Genomic DNA, 21,655 nt, shown 5'->3' with positions numbered 1-21,655 from the left:
AGAGCAGTGGGCAGCCACACCAGAGCGCCCGGGGCGCAGTCAGGGGTTCAGTACCTCGCTCAAGGGCACCTCAGCCCAAGGTCACCCCACATCAACCTAACTGCATGTCTTTGGACTGTGGGGGAAACCGGAGCACCCGGAGGAAACCCACACAGACACGGGGAGAACATGCAAACTCCGCACAGAAAGGCCCTCGCCGGCCACTGGGCTCGAACCTGGAACCTTCTTGCTGTGAGGCGACAGTGATGACGACTACACCACCGTGCTAACCGTGCTGCCTTATTTGGGGTTAAACAGAATCCCTTCAGTAATGACAGGAGTATGATAATTACTTTTGAACATGAGTTTATGTTTGTCTCTAATCTAATCTAATCTAATCTAATCTACAATGTGTTTCTTATTGTGTTTGTGATGTTATTAAACACTCTTTTAAAAACTCTATTCAAAGCTAACGGCCAAAATATTTTTCCAGAGCTTATTAAAAATTATGTAATAAACAAACAAACAAACAAACAAACAATAAGAAAATTTGAAGTCAATATTATTTAAAGATTCTGTTACTCAAAGACAGAAGAGAATGTAAAGCTTAGCTGCATTACCTCAGCTTCAGCAAATAAACAAAACAAATTAGCATGCTAGCAACTAGATAATATCTAAACTAGCATGCTAACAGCTAGCTAATGTCTGCAGCGGAGACTGTGATTAAAACTTAGTGAAGGATATACAGTAGGTTGCTTGCATCCAACATCACAGCCGTCTCAGTAGATCTGCAAGACATGAAGTGGTGGTCAGCTGAGCTCACTGTTCACAAAGTTTTATTATCACTGGGGCGCCTGGCTAGTCGTTAAAATGCCCTACACTTGTGTTGTTTTGGGCTTGAATCAAACAAACCATGAAACTGTAGGTGCAATTGGTAATTGAGTGATCAATCTCATTAAATCAGTCTCATTAATTAATCTCATTAAATCAGTCTCATTGAATCAGTCTCATTAATTAATACCATTAATTTTGGTGCTTAATAATAAATTACCAAACAGCTAAATTATGGTATATTCCAAATTATTATGACCACTTACCGTATTACACAACTCATATGCACCTTGGAATTCTTTGAGGTTGGGTGACTTCAAGGAATATGGAAGCAACACAGACACAGTTTAACAGAATAATTGAATTTATTATAACAAAGATAAAAATGAATAGCAGTTGAGATATATACAAATATGATATATACTTGATGAGTGTGTGTGTGTGTGTGTGTGTGTGTGCATGCGTATGTGTTTTATTATTTATGTGTGTCACCACGTGGAAAAGAATTAGCTCTGAGTTGCTAGCTAAGATGTGTTTGTGTGTGTGTGGGTGTATGTGTGTGTCCACGTGGTGTAGGCCTTGTGGCCTAAACAAAAGGTTAGCCTAGCTTGCTAATGAGACAAAAGAATTAGCCGTGTGTGGGGTGGGATTTGAGGAGAACAAAGGATTAGCCAGTAGCTAACCCACATGGTGGAGACAAAGGAATTAGCTCTGTGTTGCTAATTAAGATGTGTGTGTGAGAGGCCTGTGGCCTACAACAATAGAATTAGCTCTGATTGCTAATTCACTAGCTTATACATTCCGAAATCCACTGAAACCTTGATGAGGTCAAAATATGTGTAATACTGAAATTAAAGTGTTAGAAAGGAAAAGAGAGCATGCAAAACCTATCTATTAAACAATTGAGAGGACAACAATAGAACAATAATTAATTCAATACCCTGAGGGTCTACAGTGTACACAATTAAACCGTTCCTGAGTTTAAATTCACACTGCTTCATAAAGCTAATTCCTAAGACTAGTTTTATGCCCAAAATTTGCCAGTCTTACTTTGGTATCTCGCCTCTACGTGAGATTATGAGAAGATGTTCTGAGACTTTTGGAGTTTCATCGTTGTGGAGACTTCCGTGAAGCGCAGAGAATTTCTTGGTCTGGTGCGTGGTCGCTCGTGATGAAAAGAAAGTCTCTGATCAGACAATGTGCACAGCGCTTTAAAATTAGAAGGATCTGGTCACTTCTAATTTTGAATTAACTGCTTGGCGGCAGTTTGGTAACGTTACTGATAGACAAACAAAAACCGGTTGTAACTCTATCTGAGTTTAAAATCACGCGATTCTGGACTCTACCGTGGCCAAAGGTAAGTAAAAGAAAAGCGTGAAACTCTGATTCTTGCAAGAAAGACGTCTTTTCTTGGGTTTTCTGGTGCAGGGTATCTCTTTGTGTCCGGACGGCTTGAAGTCCAAGACGAGAGAGAGAAGTTCTCCTTGTGTCCGTGTTGAATTCACGGCGCCAAAAGAGGAAGTATGGCGGATTTCCGGGTCACTTATTGCTTCCTGGAGGATGTGACGTAGGTGATCCCGCCCAGCCGTGACGCAGGTCAATGCAGAAGCTGGCCGATGGGACCTGTAGTTTCTTAAAGGGACTGTTGTAGTTCTTAGACGGACTGTGTTACCTACAAAACTGATAAAAGTTTCTTCCGGGTTCCCCATGAGGTGATAAAAAAAAGGGTGAAAGAGTAAAAGATTTTAACAAAAATTTATTTTAAAAAGTGCCTCTTGAACTTTTCGCTGTGATGGAAGGGAGCCGAGTCGAAGAATGCTCGAGTTTGCAGTGATCACTTCATGAAAAGTTTGTTAATTCCTCTTATTTATTTTGTTTGGATTTGTAAATCACTTTTCTCACCATTTTCCCTTATTTTGTGATGTTTTGAGGAGACGCTTCAGTCCTCAGATGTTTTTGTTTACTGATTGGTCGTGGTCGCCATGTTGTAGACTAATGTGTATATAATGCGTGCAATACCCAGGACTTTAAAGGGGTTTCTGTGGATCTTTGTGGATAATTTAGCTGGAAGAGAAGAGCAGGGAGGACTGGGAATCGAGCAGCTGTGGTTTGTTTACACCTGATACTAAAACTTATTGCGTCCTTGCAACTACCGCAAAGACGCGTACAAAAAGCCTAGAAATTCCTCCTTACCTGGGCAAAAATGATACAGGATTTATCTTGTAGTGTCCTGATCCCCAGATATTTAACCCACACGCATATAAGTAGTTGTTTTCCTCCAGGCTTTTCCAGGTTTTCATCTGCGTGTCCGTGTAGAACGATGTCTGCAGCACCAGGTAGTTTGAGATGTCGGGGAACTCAACGGATGGATAACTTTCCAACTCATAAGAAAAAATCCTTCTTTGTTAACATGTAAGGCTGCTGGGCCATAGAAGGTTCACGCTGCACGCTGCATGCTGCACGCTACACGTTCACGTGAAGAACCGGACCCTGGGCCATTAAACTTCATGCTTGGATGTTCACGTGTTGCGTCTGTTCTACTTTGACCGAGTAACCAACAATACGGACTCTTCGGATGACGACGATTGCCTCATTCTGCTTTTACTGAGACAGAGGAAGAGAAAAAGGAACAGAATTTGGAGCCGAGAACACTTCCTTCTGAGAGAAACCCGTGGTGAATTTCACCGAACATTCTATAATCTGCTTGACAATCCCGATGAAGAACTATTTTTCAATTATACCATTCAATTATATTTTTTCTGAAGTTTTCCCCTGAAAGCATAGAGTTATCTCCCTAGACCCGTTCTGATTGGCTGGCGCGGCGGTGACCGCATGCATTGACTGGAATTTCCATCTTCACGCCTAGAAAAAAGTGTGCATGTTCATTTCACGCTTCACGCGTGAAGTGTGCAGCGTGCAGCGTGAACGCCGTTCTATGGCCCAGAGCAAGTCATGCTACGTTTGTCCACTTTTCTTTACACGCGTGTAGCGTGTAGTGTGCAGCATGCAGCGTGCAGCGTGAACCTTCTATGGCCCAGCAGCCTAAGGCTCTAATCCCATCGCAAAGAGCAACTTTCGGAAGGTGTCTTAACCAAGCATTGGCCTCTAAACTGTGAAAATAGTCAGAGACGGTTTCACTTGTGGTTTGTCTGACCACCACTTCATTCACCAGAAGTAAACTCAAAAGCAAAAGTCAGGTGACTGAATACTGAAACACATTTACACAAGCTGATATCTTTGAGTGTGTTTTAAATTGAAATGTGAAGAGGAGGAAGCGCTGAGGGACACCACGGAGCAGATTATAACGAGAACACAAATAATTACACAAACTTTGTGGGTGTCGTGAGAAAAACATGTCTATATTTTTATTCTGTCTGCGTTGTGCGGGGAAATGTTTACATCCTGTCCACAGACAGGTGTTTATTTTACAGCGCAGAGACACCAGAGCCGTGTGGATGCTAAGGCGCTAATCTCTGCTCTCCAACTCACTGATCACTGAGTCCCTCCATCACTTCATGTGCAGTCGCCATGATTTCAGTCACCGCTCTGCGCCCTCTAGTGGCCATTCGACAAACATCCCTTCATCACTCTGTAATTACTGTTCAATAACTCGGTTTTAATCTTTTTTTATCTTTCAGTCTTCACTAAACACAACTTTATTCCATGTCTGGAGTATGTGTGTCTTATTTATTTGTTTATTTTTAAATGTTTTTTTATTTGCCTTTATTTTCATATTTTCTTAAATCTGTAAATAATGTGTAAACTGTAAAAAGTTATTGATCACATTATTATTATTATTATTATTCATCTCATCTCATTATCTGTAGCCGCTTTATCCTGTTCTACAGGGTCGCAGGCGAGCTGGAGCCTATCCCAGCTGACTACGGGTGAAAGGCGGGGTACACCCTGGACAAGTCGCCAGGTCATCACAGGGCTGACACATAGACACAGACAACCATTCACACTCACATTCACACCTACGCTCAATTTAGAGTCACCAGTTAACCTAACCTGCATGTCTTTGGACTGTGGGGGAAACCGGAGCACCCGGAGGAAACCCACGCGGACACGGGGAGAACATGCAAACTCCGCACAGAAAGGCCCTCGCCGGCCACGGGGCTCGAACCCAGAACCTTCTTGCTGTGAGGCGACAGCGCTAACCACTACACCACCGTGCCGCCCATTATTATTATTATAATAAAACGTTTCCTCTTTCCCATTTCCTCACACAGATAATCATCATCGTCGTCTCTCCAGTGCTGATCTTCACTCTGTCAGCCATCTGCTGAAACTCAACATTCTTCAGACGACATGAATAAAAACAACGAGTCGTTATTAACACCACACCGTTCTTCCACAAACATGATCTGTGGTGAGACACGTTAATAATCATCATCATTATAATAATCATACTGTATTTACATCACAGCACTGCTGAGTTCTGGACTCTGATTGGTCAGAAGGTGTTGATTAATTTTCTATAAGAGCAGCTCTGAGTGTAGTGCAGGGTTATATTAATGCTCTCGTTATAATATGTTACTGTTTCTATAGCAACAGCAGCTCATTCACAGGGGCGTGTCCAGCAGACACTCCACTGATAAACACATTACAAACATGTTTAATCGCTGATATGGTGAAGTAAAGAGATGTTTCTGTAACGTTTCTGGAAGGAGTCTCCAGTGTCAGTGCTGTGTAACAGCTGGAACTTTTAAGGACAGAGGAGTTTACGGTTCTTCTTTGTGGTGACAAGCTGCAATTTTTATCTTATTGACTTCAAGGGAGAGAAAAAAACAAAGGAACAAGAACTAACTGCTGTTCTATAACATTAAAGTATGATGCTTTTTAATAAATAAATGATTGTAATTGTTGGTAAACTGCTGCAGTGCAAGAGGAATAAAGCTCTTGAGGATGTGCAGTTAGAGGAAAATAATCCATCCATCCATTATCTGTAACCACTTATCCTGCGCAGGGTTGCAGGCAAGCTGGAGCCTATCCCAGCTGACTAGGGGTCAGCGTGCACAAGACATGAACAATAAAGAACATATGAATGATAAAAGCAGTGAAAAGTCATATGAGTGTAACTTTGGCACAGGTGAAAAAAATTACTGGGATTGGATGTGCTTTCGAATAAGTTTATAGGCACTCAAGTTTCCATCAATGAAGAGTTTATAACATCAACGAAACTGACTTCATGTTAAAACTGTTAATATTATAGTCAGGCTGTCTGTTGTTGCCCAAATGAGGATGGGTTCCCTTTTGAGTCTGGTTCCTCTCGAGGTTTCTTCCTCATGTCGTCTGAGGGAGTTTTTCCTTGCCACCGTCGCCACAGGCTTCATCATTGGGGATAGATTAGGGATAAAATTAGCTCATGTTTTAAGTCGTTCAAATTCTGTAAAGCTGCTTTGCGACAATGTTTATTGTTAAAAGCGCGAAACAAATAAACTTGACTCTGGGCGAAAGGCGGGGTTCACCCTGGACAAGTCGCCAGGTCATCACAGGGCTGACACATAGACACAGACAACCATTCACACTCACATTCACACCTACGCTCAATTTAGAGTCACCAGTTAACCTAACCTGCATGTCTTTGGACTGTGGGGGAAACCGGAGCACCCGGAGGAAACCCACGCGGACACGGGGAGAACATGCAAACTCCACACAGAAAGGCCCTCGCCGGCCCCGGGGCTCGAACCCGGACCTTCTTGCTGTGAGGCGACTGTTAGGACTAGGACTGTTTTGGCCTCTAGAGGCCGCTGTTATTTCCTTTTCATGTCGTGTTTATTTTGGCCTCTAGAGGCCGCCACTGTTCCTGTGTCTTGTGTTTGTGTTAATTGCCTAATTATCTTCACCTGTGTCCTTAATTAGTTTGTCTATTTATACCCCTGAGTTCAGTCCTCTTGTCACGGAGTCTTTGTGCTGTTATGTTTATCTCCAGTTTCCTTTGTACTGTGTTTTTTGATCTTCTTAGCTTTTGAATTTTTGCACTTTGCTTTTCTTTTGGATTATACTCTTTGGTTTTTTTTTGTCTTTTGTTTTGCCCTGTATATAGTGTATATAGTTTAAATAAACCTTTTGATTCTTTTTCTACTTCCGCCTCACGCCTCTGCATTTGAGTCATCCCCCTGGTGGCCTAGTGGGGGTTTGCTGGATTATCACACCAACGAACCAGGTTCGAATCCCAGCAAAACCCTAACAGAAAGACTCCGTCATGACCGACTCAGCAGAGGCTGCTTCAACTGTCTACCCGGCCAACCTTCAGGGAATTATGGCAGCTTTGACACGCTTCGGAGCGACCATGGACGCTCATGGACGTACGCTCACCAGCCAACGTGAGGCCCTCGCTCGCCACGAGGAACTGCTTCAGCAAATTGGGAAAACCCTGGCACAGCTGACATCTCTGCCTGCATCTCCTGCTCCTGATCCAGTTCCTGCTCCTGATCCAGCTCCCACTCCTGCTCCAGTGCCTCCTGCAATGCTGCCTTCTTCACCTCGCGAACCCAGCCTTCCTGCACCACAGAGGTATGACGGCAAGCACAGTGAGTGCCGAGAGTTCCTTACCCAGTGTCAACTCACCTTTGAGCTTCAGCCTACCACCTACACTACGGATCGCCGCAAGATTGCCTTTGTGATCACCTTATTAGCTGGTAAGGCGCGAGCCTGGGCTACTGCTATCTGGCAAAGACAGGGACCTGAGTGCTTTGATTTCCAGCTGTTTTCTGAAGAGATGCTTCGGGTCTTCGATCAGGCAGACATCAGTACCGACGCAGCCCGAAAGCTCATGTCCATCCGGCAAGGAGGAAGCGTCGCAGATTACGCCATCTCGTTCCGAACACTCGCAGCAGTAAGTGGATGGAACGAGACTGCCCTGGTGTCAGCCTTCCACCATGGTCTGTCTGACCCCATCAAGGACGGTCTGGCCTCTATTGGATGCCCAAGTGACCTCGAAACCCTCATCTCACATGCTATTCGTCTGGACAACAGGATGAGAGAACGCCACCAAGCCTTGAGCCCCCCCAGCCTCCCTACCTCTACCTGGAGACCGTCTACCTCCTTCAATGACTGTCCAGAACCCATGCAAGTGGGTCGTACTCGCCTCTCCGCATCTGAGAGGGAGCGCAGAAGGAGGGACAAGTGCTGCATCTACTGTGGCAAGCCTGGTCACTTCCGAGCATCATGTCCCGAACTCTTGGGAAAAGGACCGCCCCGTCCAGCCGAGGGAGGGTTGTGACGGGGCCTACCCTCTCTCCCGGACTCCCTGGCCAAGGAATCTACATCCCGGTCTCCATCTCCTGGGGTGAGTCTGTCCACTCTTGTCAAGCTTTGATAGACTCAGGGGCGGCTGGGAACTTTATGGATATTCACTTCGCCCAAAGCATCAATATTCCGACTGCACCTCTTGAAGTCCCACTGTCTGTGTCTGCCCTCGATGGCCAAGCGTTAGGTGATGGAAGAGTCACCCAAGTTACTTCTCCAGTTTTCCTCCAGTCTCAAGGTCACAAGGAAGAAATATCCCTGCACCTGATTCCTTCACCTGAGTTCCCAGTTATTCTAGGCCTTCCTTGGCTTACTCGCCACAACCCTCGCATAGACTGGGTAACAAGCCAGGTTGTGGAATGGGGCCCTGCATGCCATGCCTCTTGTCTGCTCTCTAGCTCTCCTGTGTCTCCTGCCGAGCCCCCTGATCTCACCGAGTTATCTCAAGTTCCCACAGAGTACTGGGATCTCAAGGAGGTATTCAGCAAGAGCAGGGCCGCCGTTCTTCCTCCGCACCGGGCCTACGACTGTGCCATCGACTTGCTCCCTGGGACTACCCCTCCTCGTGGCAGACTGTTTTCACTCTCTCAGCCAGAACGCAAGGCCATGGAGGAATACCTCAAAGATGCCCTGGTCTCTGGGTTTATTCGACCCTCCACTTCACCTGCTGGAGCCGGCTTCTTCTTTGTCGGCAAGAAGGATGGGGGGCTCCGACCATGTATTGATTACAGGGGCCTGAATAAGATCACTGTGCGCAACCGATATCCCCTTCCGCTGATGTCCACAGCTTTCGACCTGCTCCAAGGCGCCACCGTCTTCACCAAGTTGGACCTACGGAACGCATACCACCTCATCCGTATCCGACAGGGAGACGAGTGGAAGACTGCCTTTAACACCCCGTCTGGGCACTACGAATACCAGGTGATGCCCTTCGGACTCACCAACGCACCAGCTGTTTTTCAGGCCCTAATCAACGACGTCTTAAGGGACATGATTAACCTATACGTTTTTGTCTACCTCGACGACATCCTTATCTTTTCCAAGACCGTGCAGGAGCACCGCCACCATGTCCGCCAGGTTCTCCAGAGGCTGCTACAGAACAATCTGTTCGCCAAGGCCCAGAAATGCGAATTTCATGTTCCCGAGGTCTCCTTTCTGGGATTTATTGTACGGACAGGCCAACTCCAAATGGACCCTGCCAAGACCCTGGCCGTCCGGGATTGGCCTACTCCCAAGTCCGTTAAGGAGGTTCAGCGGTTCTTAGGATTCGCTAACTTCTACCGCAAGTTCATCAGGAACTTCAGTTCTGTGGCAGCACCCATGTCAGACCTCACCAAAGGGACAGGTGGATCTTATGGCTGGTCTCCTCAGGCAGAAAAGGCGTTCAAAGACCTCAAGGACCGCTTCTGCACGGCACCCATTCTGGTTCTCCCGGACACCTCCCAACCATTCATCGTGGAGGTGGACGCCTCGGACAGTGGTGTCGGCGCGGTGCTCTCTCAACGTTCGGAAGGAAAGCTGCACCCCTGCGCTTACTTCTCCCACCGCCTGAGTCCTGCTGAGTCCCGGTACGATGTGGGGGATCGAGAACTGCTAGCGGTCAAACTGGCCCTTGAGGAGTGGAGGCACTGGCTGGAGGGAGCACAACATCCATTCCTGGTTTGGACTGACCACAAGAACCTGGAGTACCTCCAGCAAGCCAAGAGACTGAACCCTCGACAGGCTAGGTGGGCCCTGTTTTTCAGTCGGTTTGACTTCACCCTCTCATACCGCCCCGGCTCCAAGAACACCAAACCTGACGCACTGTCCAGACTGTTCTCTGCCACTAACAGGGAGAATGAAGTCGGGCCTATTATCCCTGTGTCCCGGATTGTGGCCCCTGTCCGCTGGGGTATTGAGGAGGCTGTCCGACGAGCCCAACGCCAGGACCCCGGTCCTGGGACGGGGCCACCAGGCCTCTTGTACGTCCCACATCAAGCCCGGGCCAAGGTTCTCCAGTGGGGTCACTCTTCCCCTCTCACCGCCCACCCGGGAGCTCGGAGGACCCTGGACTTCCTGAAAAGACGCTTCTGGTGGCCTAACATGGAGAAGGAAGTAAGGTCATTTGTCCTGTCCTGTGAGGTTTGCACCAGAACCAAGAACCCACGACAGCGTCCCCAGGGTCTCCTGCATCCTCTGACCATTCCCCGGCGTCCCTGGTCCCACGTGGCAGTCGACTTTATCACGGGTCTCCCTGAGTCACAAGGTAACACGGTCATTTTGGTCTTAGTTGACAGATTCTCCAAGGCCTGCCGCTTCATACCACTGTGCAAACTCCCCTCTGCTCTTGAAACTGCGAAACTTTTGTTTAATCATGTCTTCCGAGTCTTTGGTCTTCCACAGGACATCGTCTCAGACCGAGGGCCCCAGTTCTCCTCCCGAGTGTGGCACGGGTTCTGCAAGGTCATCGGAGCCACTGCCAGCCTCTCCTCTGGGTTTCACCCACAGTCCAATGGTCAGACGGAGAGGCTCAACCAGGACCTGGAAACCACCCTGCGAGGCCTGGCTATGGATAACCCGACATCGTGGAGCACCTGGCTGCCATGGGCGGAGTACGCCCACAACACCCTGCAGTCATCGGCCACCAAGCTGTCGCCATTCCAGTGCCAATTCGGGTTCCAGCCACCTCTGTTCCCGGACCAGGAGGAGGACGCGGGGGTGCCCTCGGTCAACCAATATGTGAGACGGTGTCGCAAGACCTGGAGCAAGGTCAGGAAGACCCTCATACAGACCTCCAGAACCAACCAGACTCAGGCCAACCGCCATAGAAGACCTGCACACGCTTTCCGCCCTGGGCAGCGTGTTTGGCTGTCCACTAAGGACCTTCCACTGCGGGTGGAGAACCGCAAGCTTGCTCCTCGCTACATTGGCCCCTTCAAGGTGGTGCGCAGGGTGAACCCTGTCTCCTACCGGCTCCAGTTGCCCCGGACTCTGAGGATCAACCCCACTTTCCATGTTTCCCTGTTACGGCCCGTACTGACGTCTACGTATGCCCCTGCCCCTAGGAACCCCCCACCCCCCCGCATCTTCCAGGGGCAGACTGTGTTCACTGTGAATCGCCTGCTTGACTCCCGCCGGGTCCGCGGCGGGTTGCAATATCTGGTGGACTGGGAGGGCTATGGTCCTGAGGAGCGCTGCTGGGTTCCTGCTCGGGATGTCCTTGATAAAGAACTATGTCGGGACTTCCATTCGGCCCATCCGGATCGCCCTGGGAACGTCAGGAGACGCTCCTAGAGGGGGGGGTCCTGTTAGGACTAGGACTGTTTTGGCCTCTAGAGGCCGCTGTTATTTCCTTTTCATGTCGTGTTTATTTTGGCCTCTAGAGGCCGCCACTGTTCCTGTGTCTTGTGTTAATTGCCTAATTATCTTCACCTGTGTCCTTAATTAGTTTGTCTATTTATACCCCTGAGTTCAGTCCTCTTGTCACGGAGTCTTTGTGCTGTTATGTTTATCTCCAGTTTCCTTTGTACTGTGTTTTTTGATCTTCTTAGCTTTTGAATTTTTGCACTTTGCTTTTCTTTTGGATTATACTCTTTGGTTTTTTTTTGTCTTTTGTTTTGCCCTGTATATAGTGTATATAGTTTAAATAAACCTTTTGATTCTTTTTCTACTTCCGCCTCACGCCTCTGCATTTGAGTCATCCCCCTGGTGGCCTAGTGGGGGTTTGCTGGATTATCACACCAACGAACCAGGTTCGAATCCCAGCAAAACCCTAACAGCGACAGCGCTAACCACTACACCACCGTGCCGCCCCAGAGGAAAATAATTCCTGTTTAATTCCGAGAGAGAGCGAGAGAGACTCATCTTCCTTTCCTGATCCTGTTCAGATGCTGGAATAAACGTGTTTGAGTGAAAGTGTGAGATGAACATGAACTCTGTTCCATTCTGATGAGGTTCCTGATGAAGTGTGTGTGTGTGTGTGTGTGTGTAGTGGACAGTAAAGTTTTCCTGTTGCTGTGTGGAATGATGGCGGTGATCCTCACACTCATCACCGCACTGTGCTGTCTCACCATCACGCTGAACCGAACATCACGACCCTCTCACACTTCACCTGGTCAGACTTCACTTTTTCTGCTTTATCAGTTTGGTTCATTAAATTAATCACAATTCACAAAAGAGAACACTAAAAAAACTTTCACATACACACGCCGATTTTCACCAGTTTTCCTTCAGATACGTGACAAAATCAAAGGTGTATTTGATTTAATTTCTGCAGAGAAGAGCATTTCATGATATTTCTGCTTGAAAATGTCAATGTAAAGAAAGTGTAGTCTCACCATCTGAGTCTATAATACACTGAGACCTGTAATTTCTAATACACTTCACTTCTTAATACAACTAATCAACTACAATTTTATTCATCTCACTGAATTTTATCACAAAAACTTGATCTAATCTAGCACACTAACATGGCGAGCTAATGAGTGCTAAATTACACACAGCTCTTTATTTAATAATGTCACTGAGCTGAGCAAAGTCTTTTAATCCAGGTTTATAAAGATATTTATTTATGATTTGGATGAAATAGATTTGTAGCTTCACTGCAAACCTGAAGACTCTTCTCTAACATTCACTTTTCTCTTTGTGTTTGGAAAGACTTCGTTCCCCAAGCCGACATTTTATATGCAGAAGTGGACTTCAGCAGGAAAGGAAAGAGAAACAGCAAAGAAGGTGAAACTCTGCAGAGTGGGACAGTGATTGACTCTGAAGTGGAACAGGAAATGAACCAAGAGACAGGAAATCAAACTTTCACCACATACAGACAGGATTAAATTAATCAAAAACGACTCTGCTCAGCGGTGCTTCTGATTTACCTGTGTTGCAAAGTAGTACCCAGCAGGGTGACAATACTTTTTCGCATTTTTCAATCTGTTAAAAGCATTCAGCTAATAAATAATAATACATGTGAAAAAATACATCAGAAGTGCTGTGTCAGGTCCCTTATGTGGGCGTCATTGAATTGAAGGTGCCAAAACTTTTACACACAATGTGGTATAATATTGATCTGCTCCAGACCTCTTTATCTTCTGAATAATTAATAATCAGCTCCAGCTGCACAGCTGTAACTCTGACCCCGAATTACTGTTCACTCTCCACCAGCAGGACGCGACACTGCACTGTTTCGAACAGACACAGATACACTGGGACTCACACACACAGGGGTTAATCACCTAGTGCACTACAGAGGGATCACACACAGGGGTTAATCACCTAGTGCACTACAGAGGGACCACGCACAGGGGTTAATCACTTAGTGCACTACAGAGGGAACACGCACAGGGGTTAATCACTTAGTGCACTACAGAGGGACCACGCACAGGGGTTAATCACTTAGTGCACTACAGAGGGAACACGCACAGGGGTTAATCACTTAGTGCACTACAGAGGGACCACACACAGGGGTTAATCACTTAGTGCACTACAGAGGGACCACGCACAGGGGTTAATCACTTAGTGCACTACAGAGGGATCACACACAGGGGTTAATCACTTAGTGCACTACAGAGGGACCACGCACAAGGGTTAATCACGTAGTGCACTACATAGAGACCACACACAGGGGTTAATCACCTGATGCACTAAAGAGGGACCACAGACAGGAGTTAATCACCTAATGCACTCCAGAGGGACCACGCACTGGGGTTAATCACCTAGTGCACTAAAGAGGCAACACACACAGGGCGTAATCACCTAAGGCAATTCAGAGGGACAACACACAGGGGTTAATCACTTAGTGCACTACAGAGGGACCATGCACAGGGGTTCATCACTGAGTGCACTCCAGTGGGACCACACACAGGGGTTAATCACTTAGTGCACTACAGAGGGACCACACACAGGGATTAATCAACTATTGCACTACAGAGGGACAACACACAGGGGTTAATCACCAAGTGCACTACAGAGGGACCACACACAGGGGTTAATCACTTAGTGTATTACAGAGGGACCACGCACATGGGTTAATCACTATGTGCACGACAGAGGGACCACACACGGGTTAATCAGCTAATGCACTATAAAGGGACAACACACAGGGGTTACTCACTAAGTGCACTACAGAGGGACCACACACAGGGGTTAACCACCGAATGCACTACAGAGGGACCACACACAGGGGTTAATCAATTATTGCACTACAGAGGGACCACGCACAGGGGTTAATCACTTAGTGCACTATAGATGGTCCACACACAGGGGTTGATCAACTAATGCACTAAAGAGGGACCACACACAGGGGTTAATCACCTAATGCACTACACAGGGACCACACACAGGGGTTAATCACTTAGTTCACTACAGAGGGAACACGCACAGGGGTTAATCACTTAGTGCACTACAGAGGGACCATGCACAGGGGTTAATCACTTAGTGCACTACAGAGGGACCACGCACAGGGGTTAATCACTTAGTGCACTACAGAGGGATCACACACAGGGGTTAATCACTTAGTGCACTACAGAGGGACCACACACAAGGGTTAATCACGTAGTGCACTACATAGGGACCACACACAGGGGTTAATCACCTGATGCACTAAAGAGGGACCACAGACAGGGGTTAATCACCTAATGCACTACAGAGGGACCACGCACTGGGGTTAATCACCTAGTGCACTAAAGAGGCAACACACACAGGGCGTAATCACCTAAGGCACTTCAGAGGGACAACACACAGGGGTTAATCACTTAGTGCACTACAGAGGGACCACAGAGAGGAGTTAATCACTTAGTGCACTCCAGTGGGACCACACACAGGGGTTAATCAACTATTGCACTACAGAGGGACAACACACAGGGGTTAATCACCAAGTGCACTACAGAGGGACCACACACAGGGGTTAATCACTTATTGCACTACAGAGGGACCACACACAGGGGTTAATCAGCTAATGCACTATAAACGGACAACACACAGGGGTTACTCACTAAGTGCACTACAGAGGGACCACACACAGGGGTTAACCACCGAATGCACTACAGAGGGACCACACACAGGGGTTAATCAATTATTGCACTACAGAGGGACCACACACAGGGGTTAATCACTTAGTGCACTATAGATGGTCCACACACAGGGGTTGATCAACTAATGCACTAAAGAGGGACCACACACAGGGGTTAATCACCTAATGCACTACACAGGGACCACACACAGGGGTTAATCACTTAGTTCACTACAGAGGGAACACGCACAGGGGTTAATCACTAAGTGCACTACAGAGGGACCACGGACAGGGGTCAATCACCTAGTGCACTACACAGGGACCAGACACAGGGGTTAATCACCTAATGCACTACAGAGGGAACATGCACAGGGGTTAATCACTTAGTGCACTACAGAGGGATCACACACAGGGGTTAAACACTTAGTGCACTACAGAGGGACCATGCACAGGGGTTAATCACGTAGTGCACTACAGAGGGACCACACACAGGGGTTAATCACCTGATGCACTAAAGAGGGACCACAGACAGGGGTTAATCACCTAATGCACTACAGAGGGACCACGCACAGGGGTTAATCACCTAGTGTACTAAAGAGGCAACACACACAGGGCATAATCACCTAATGCACTTTAGAGGGACAACACACAGGGGTTAATCACTTAGTGCACTACACAGGGACCACGCACAGGGGTTATTCACCTAATACACTACACAGGGACCAGACACAGGGGTTAATCACCTAATGCACTACAGAGGGACCATGCACAGGGGTTAATCACCTAGTGCACTAAAGAGGGACCACACACAGGGCTTAATCACCTAATGCACTACAGAGGGACCACGCACAGGGGTGAATCACTTAGTGCACTAGAGAGGGACCACGCACAGTGGTTAATCACCGAATGCACTACAGAGGGACCACATACAGGAGATAATCACCTAGTGCACTACAGAGGAACCACACACAGGGGTTAAACACCTAGTGCACTAAAGAGGGACCACACACAGGGGTTCATCACCGAATGCACTACAGAGGGACCACATACAGGAGATAATCACTTAGTGCACTACACAGGGACCAGACACAGGGGTTAATCACCTAATGCACTACAGAGGGAACACGCACAGGGGTTAATCACCTAGTGCACTACACAGGGACCAGACACAGGGGTTAATCACCTAATGCACTACAGAGGGACCACGCACTGGGGTTAATCACTTAGTGCACTACAGAGGGATCACACACAGGGGTTAATCACTATGTGCACTACAGAGGGACCACACACAGTGGTTAATCACTTAGTGCACTACAGAGGGACCACACACAGGAGTTAATCAGCTAATGCACTATAAAGGGACAACACACAGGGGTTACTCACTAAGTGCACTACAGAGGGACCACACACAGGGGTTAACCACCGAATGCACTACAGAGGGACCACACACAGGGGTTAATCAATTATTGCACTACAGAGGGACCACACACAGGGGTTAAACACTTAGTGCACTACACAGGGACCACGCACAGGGGTTATTCACCTAATACACTACACAGGGACTAGACACAGGGGTTAATCACCTAATGCACTACAGAGGGACCATGCACAGGGGTTAATCACCTAGTGCACTAAAGAGGGACCACACACAGGGCTTAATCACCTAATGCACTACAGAGGGACCACGCACAGGGGTGAATCACTTAGTGCACTAGAGAGGGACCACGCACAGGGGTTAATCACTTAGTGCACTACACAGGGACCAGACACAGGGGTTAATCACCTAATGCACTACAGAGGGAACACGCACAGGGGTTAATCACCTAGTGCACTACACAGGGACCAGACACAGGGGTTAATCACCTAATGCACTACAGAGGGACCACGCAGTGGGGTTAATCACTTAGTGCACTACAGAGGGATCACACACAGGGGTTAATCACTTAGTGCACTACAGAGGGACCACGCACAGGGGTTAATCACTTAGTGCACTACAGAGGGACCACACACAGGGGTTAATCACTTAGTGCACTACAGAGGGACCACACACAGGGGTTAATCACGTAGTGCACTACAGAGGGACCACACACAGGGGTTAATCACCTGATGCACTAAAGAGGGACCAGAGACAGGGGTTAATCACCTAATGCACTACAGAGGGACCACGGACAGGGGTTCATCACCGAATGCACTACAGAGGGACCACATACAGGAGATAATCACTTAGTGCACTACACAGGGACCAGACACAGGGGTTAATCACCTAATGCACTACAGAGGGAACACGCACAGGGGGTAATCACCTAGTGCACTACACAGGGACCAGACACAGGGGTTAATCACCTAATGCGCTACAGAGGGACCACGCACTGGGGTTAATCACTTAGTGCACTACAGAGGGATCACACACAGGGGATAATCACTTAGTGCACTACAGAGGGACCACGCACAGGGGTTAATCACTTAGTGCACTACAGAGGGACCACACACAGGGGTTAATCACTTAGTGCACTACAGAGGGACCACGCACAGGGGTTAATCACGTAGTGCACTACAGAGGGACCACACACAGGGGTTAATCACCTGATGCACTAAAGAGGGACCACAGACAGGGGTTAATCACCTAATGCACTACAGAGGGACCACGCACAGGGGTTAATCACCTAGTGTACTAAAGAGGCAACACACACAGGGCGTAATCACCTAATGCACTTCAGAGGGACAACACACAGGGGTTCATCACTTAGTGCACTACACAGGGACCACGCACAGGGGTTATTCACCTAATGCACTACACAGGTACCAGACACAGGGGTTAATCACCTAGTGCACTAAAGAGGGACCACACACAGGGCTTAATCACCTAATGCACTACAGAGGGACCACGCACAGGGGTGAATCACTTAGTGCACTAGAGAGGGACCACGCACAGGGGTTAATCACCGAATGCACTACAGAGGGACCACATACAGGAGTTAATCACCTAGTGCACTACAGAGGGACCACACATAGGGGTTAATCACCTAGTGCACTACAGAGGGACCACACACAGGGGGTAATCACCTAATGCACTTCAGAGGGGCCACGCACAGCGGTTAATCACTTAGTGCACTACAGAGGGACCAGACACAGGGGTTAATCACCTAATGCACTACAGAGGGACCACGCACAGGGGTTAATCACTTAGTGCACTACAGATGGTCCACACACAGGGTTTGATCACCTAATGCACTACACAGGGACCACACACACAGGGGTTAATCACTTAGTTCACTACAGAGGGACCACACACAGGGGTTAATCACTTAGTGCACTACAGAGGGACCACACACAGGGGTTAATCACTTAGTGCACTACAGAGGGACCACGCACAGGGGTTAATCACGTAGTGCACTACAGAGGGACCACACACAGGGGTTAATCACTTAGTGCACTACAGATGGTCCACACACAGGGTTTGATCACCTAATGCACTACACAGGGACCACACACACAGGGGTTAATCACTTAGTGCACTACAGAGGGAACACGCACAGGGGTTAATCACTTAGTGCACTACAGAGGGACCACACACAGGGGTTAATCACTTAGTGCACTACAGAGGGACCACGCACAGGGGTTAATCACGTAGTGCACTACAGAGGGACCACGCACAGGGGTTAATCATGTAGTGCACTACAGAGGGACCACACACAGGGGTTAATCAACTGATGCACTAAAGAGGGACCACAGACAGGGTTTAATCACCTAATGCACTACAGAGGGAACACGCACAGGGGTTAATCACCTAATGCACTTCAGAGGGACCACGCACAGCGGTTAATCACTTAGTGCACTACAGAGGGACCACACACAGGGGTTAATCACTTAGTTCACTACAGAGGGACCAGACACAGGGGTTAATCACTTAGTGCACTACAGAGGGAACACGCACAGGGGTTAATCACTTAGTGCACTACAGAGGGACCACACACAGGGGTTAATCACTTAGTGCACTACAGAGGGACCACGCACAGGGGTTAATCACGTAGTGCACTACAGAGGGACCACACACAGGGGTTAATCAACTGATGCACTAAAGAGGGACCACAGACAGGGCTTAATCACCTAATGCACTACAGAGGGAACACGCACAGGGGTTAATCACCGAATGCACTACAGAGGGACCACATACAGGAGTTAATCACCTAGTGCACTACAGAGGGACCACACACAGGGGTTAATCACCTAGTGCACTACAGAGGGACCACACACAGGGGGTAATCACGTAGTGCACTACAGAGGGACCACACACAGGGGTTAATCACCTGATGCACTAAAGAGGGACCACAGACAGGGGTTAATCACTTAGTGCACTACAGATGGTCCACACACAGGGTTTGATCACCTAATGCACTACACAGGGACCACACACACAGGGGTTAATCACTTAGTTCACTACAGAGGGACCACAGACAGGGGTTAATCACTTAGTGCACTACAGAGGGAACACGCACAGGGGTTAATCACTTAGTGCACTACAGAGGGACCACACACAGGGGTTAATCACTTAGTGCACTACAGAGGGACCACGCACAGGGGTTAATCACGTAGTGCACTACAGAGGGACCACACACAGGGGTTAATCAACTGATGCACTAAAGAGGGACCACAGACAGGGTTTAATCACCTAATGCACTACAGAGGGAACACGCACAGGGGTTAATCACCTAATGCACTTCAGAGGGACCACGCACAGCGGTTAATCACTTAGTGCACTACAGAGGGACCACACACAGGGGTTAATCACTTAGTTCACTACAGAGGGACCAGACACAGGGGTTAATCACCTAATGCACTACAGAGGGACCACAGAGAGGGCTTAATCACTTAGTGCACTACAGAGGGACCATGCACAGGGGTTCATCACTGAGTGCACTCCAGTGGGACCACACACAGGGATTAATCAACTATTGCACTACAGAGGGACAACACACAGGGGTTAATCACCAAGTGCACTACAGAGGGACCACACACAGGGGTTAATCACTTAGTGTATTACAGAGGGACCACGCACATGGGTTAATCACTATGTGCACGACAGAGGGACCACACACGGGTTAATCAGCTAATGCACTATAAAGGGACAACACACAGGGGTTACTCACTAAGTGCACTACAGAGGGACCACACACAGGGGTTAACCACCGAATGCACTACAGAGGGACCACACACAGGGGTTGATCAACTAATGCACTATAAAGGGACAACACACAGGGGTTACTCACTAAGTGCACTACAGAGGGACCACACACAGGGGTTAACCACCGAATGCACTACAGAGGGACCACACACAGGGGTTAATCAATTATTGCACTACAGAGGGACCACGCACAGGGGTTAATCACTTAGTGCACTATAGATGGTCCACACACAGGGGTTGATCAACTAATGCACTAAAGAGGGACCACACACAGGGGTTAATCACCTAATGCACTACACAGGGACCACACACAGGGGTTAATCACTTAGTTCACTACAGAGGGAACACACACAGGGGTTAATCACTTAGTGCACTACAGAGGGACCATGCACAGGGGTTAATCACTTAGTGCACTACAGAGGGACCACGCACAGGGGATAATCACTTAGTGCACTACAGAGGGATCACACACAGGGGTTAATCACTTAGTGCACTACAGAGGGACCACACACAAGGGTTAATCATGTAGTGCACTACATAGGGACCACACACAGGGGTTAATCACCTGATGCACTAAAGAGGGACCACAGACAGGGGTTAATCACCTAATGCACTACAGAGGGACCACGCACTGGGGTTAATCACCTAGTGCACTAAAGAGGCAACACACACAGGGCGTAATCACCTAAGGCACTTCAGAGGGACAACACACAGGGGTTAATCACTTCGTGCACTACAGAGGGACCACAGAGAGGAGTTAATCACTTAGTGCACTCCAGTGGGACCACACACGGGTTAATCAACTATTGCACTACAGAGGGACAACACACAGGGGTTAATCACCAAGTGCACTACAGAGGGACCACACACAGGGGTTAATCACTTAGTGTATTACAGAGGAACCACGCACAGGGGTTAATCACATAAAGCACGACAGAGGGACCATGCACAGGGGTTAATCACCTAATGCACGAGAAAGGGACAACACACATGGGTTAATCACTATGTGCAATACAGAGGGACCACACACAGTGGTTAATCAGCTAATGCACTACAGAGGGACCACGCACAGGGGTTAATCACATAATGCACGACAGAGGGACCACACACAGGGGTTAATCACCTAATGCATGACAAAGGGACAACACACATGGGTTAATCACCTAATGCACTACAGAGGGACCACACACAGTGGTTAATCAGCTAATGCACTATAAACGGACAACACACAGGGGTTACTCACTAAGTGCACTACAGAGGGACCACACACAGGGGTTAATCAGCTAATGCACTATAAACGGACAACACACAGGGGTTACTCACTAAGTGCACTACAGAGGGACCACACACAGGGGTTAACCACCGAATGCACTACAGAGGGACCACACACAGGGGTTAATCAATTATTGCACTACAGAGGGACC

At 48.0% G+C, this 21,655-nt stretch overlaps 1 protein-coding gene across 1 annotated transcript in view; it reads right to left on the bottom strand.

Moving 5' to 3' along the window:
* Positions 1-753: 753 nt before the first annotated feature.
* The window catches only part of arsib (arylsulfatase family, member Ib), a 68,159-nt gene continuing 47,257 nt past the window's right edge, over positions 754-21,655 (bottom strand). The window contains exon 4 of the transcript XR_009655709.1: positions 754-767. The gene's annotated coding sequence lies outside the window, so the exon portion shown is untranslated. The remainder of the gene's footprint in view (positions 768-21,655) is intronic.

This window comes from Neoarius graeffei, chromosome 12, assembly GCF_027579695.1.
Source record: "Neoarius graeffei isolate fNeoGra1 chromosome 12, fNeoGra1.pri, whole genome shotgun sequence".
NCBI classification, from domain to species: Eukaryota; Metazoa; Chordata; class Actinopteri; order Siluriformes; family Ariidae; genus Neoarius; species Neoarius graeffei.
This window is presented reverse-complemented; position numbering and strand designations above follow the sequence as displayed.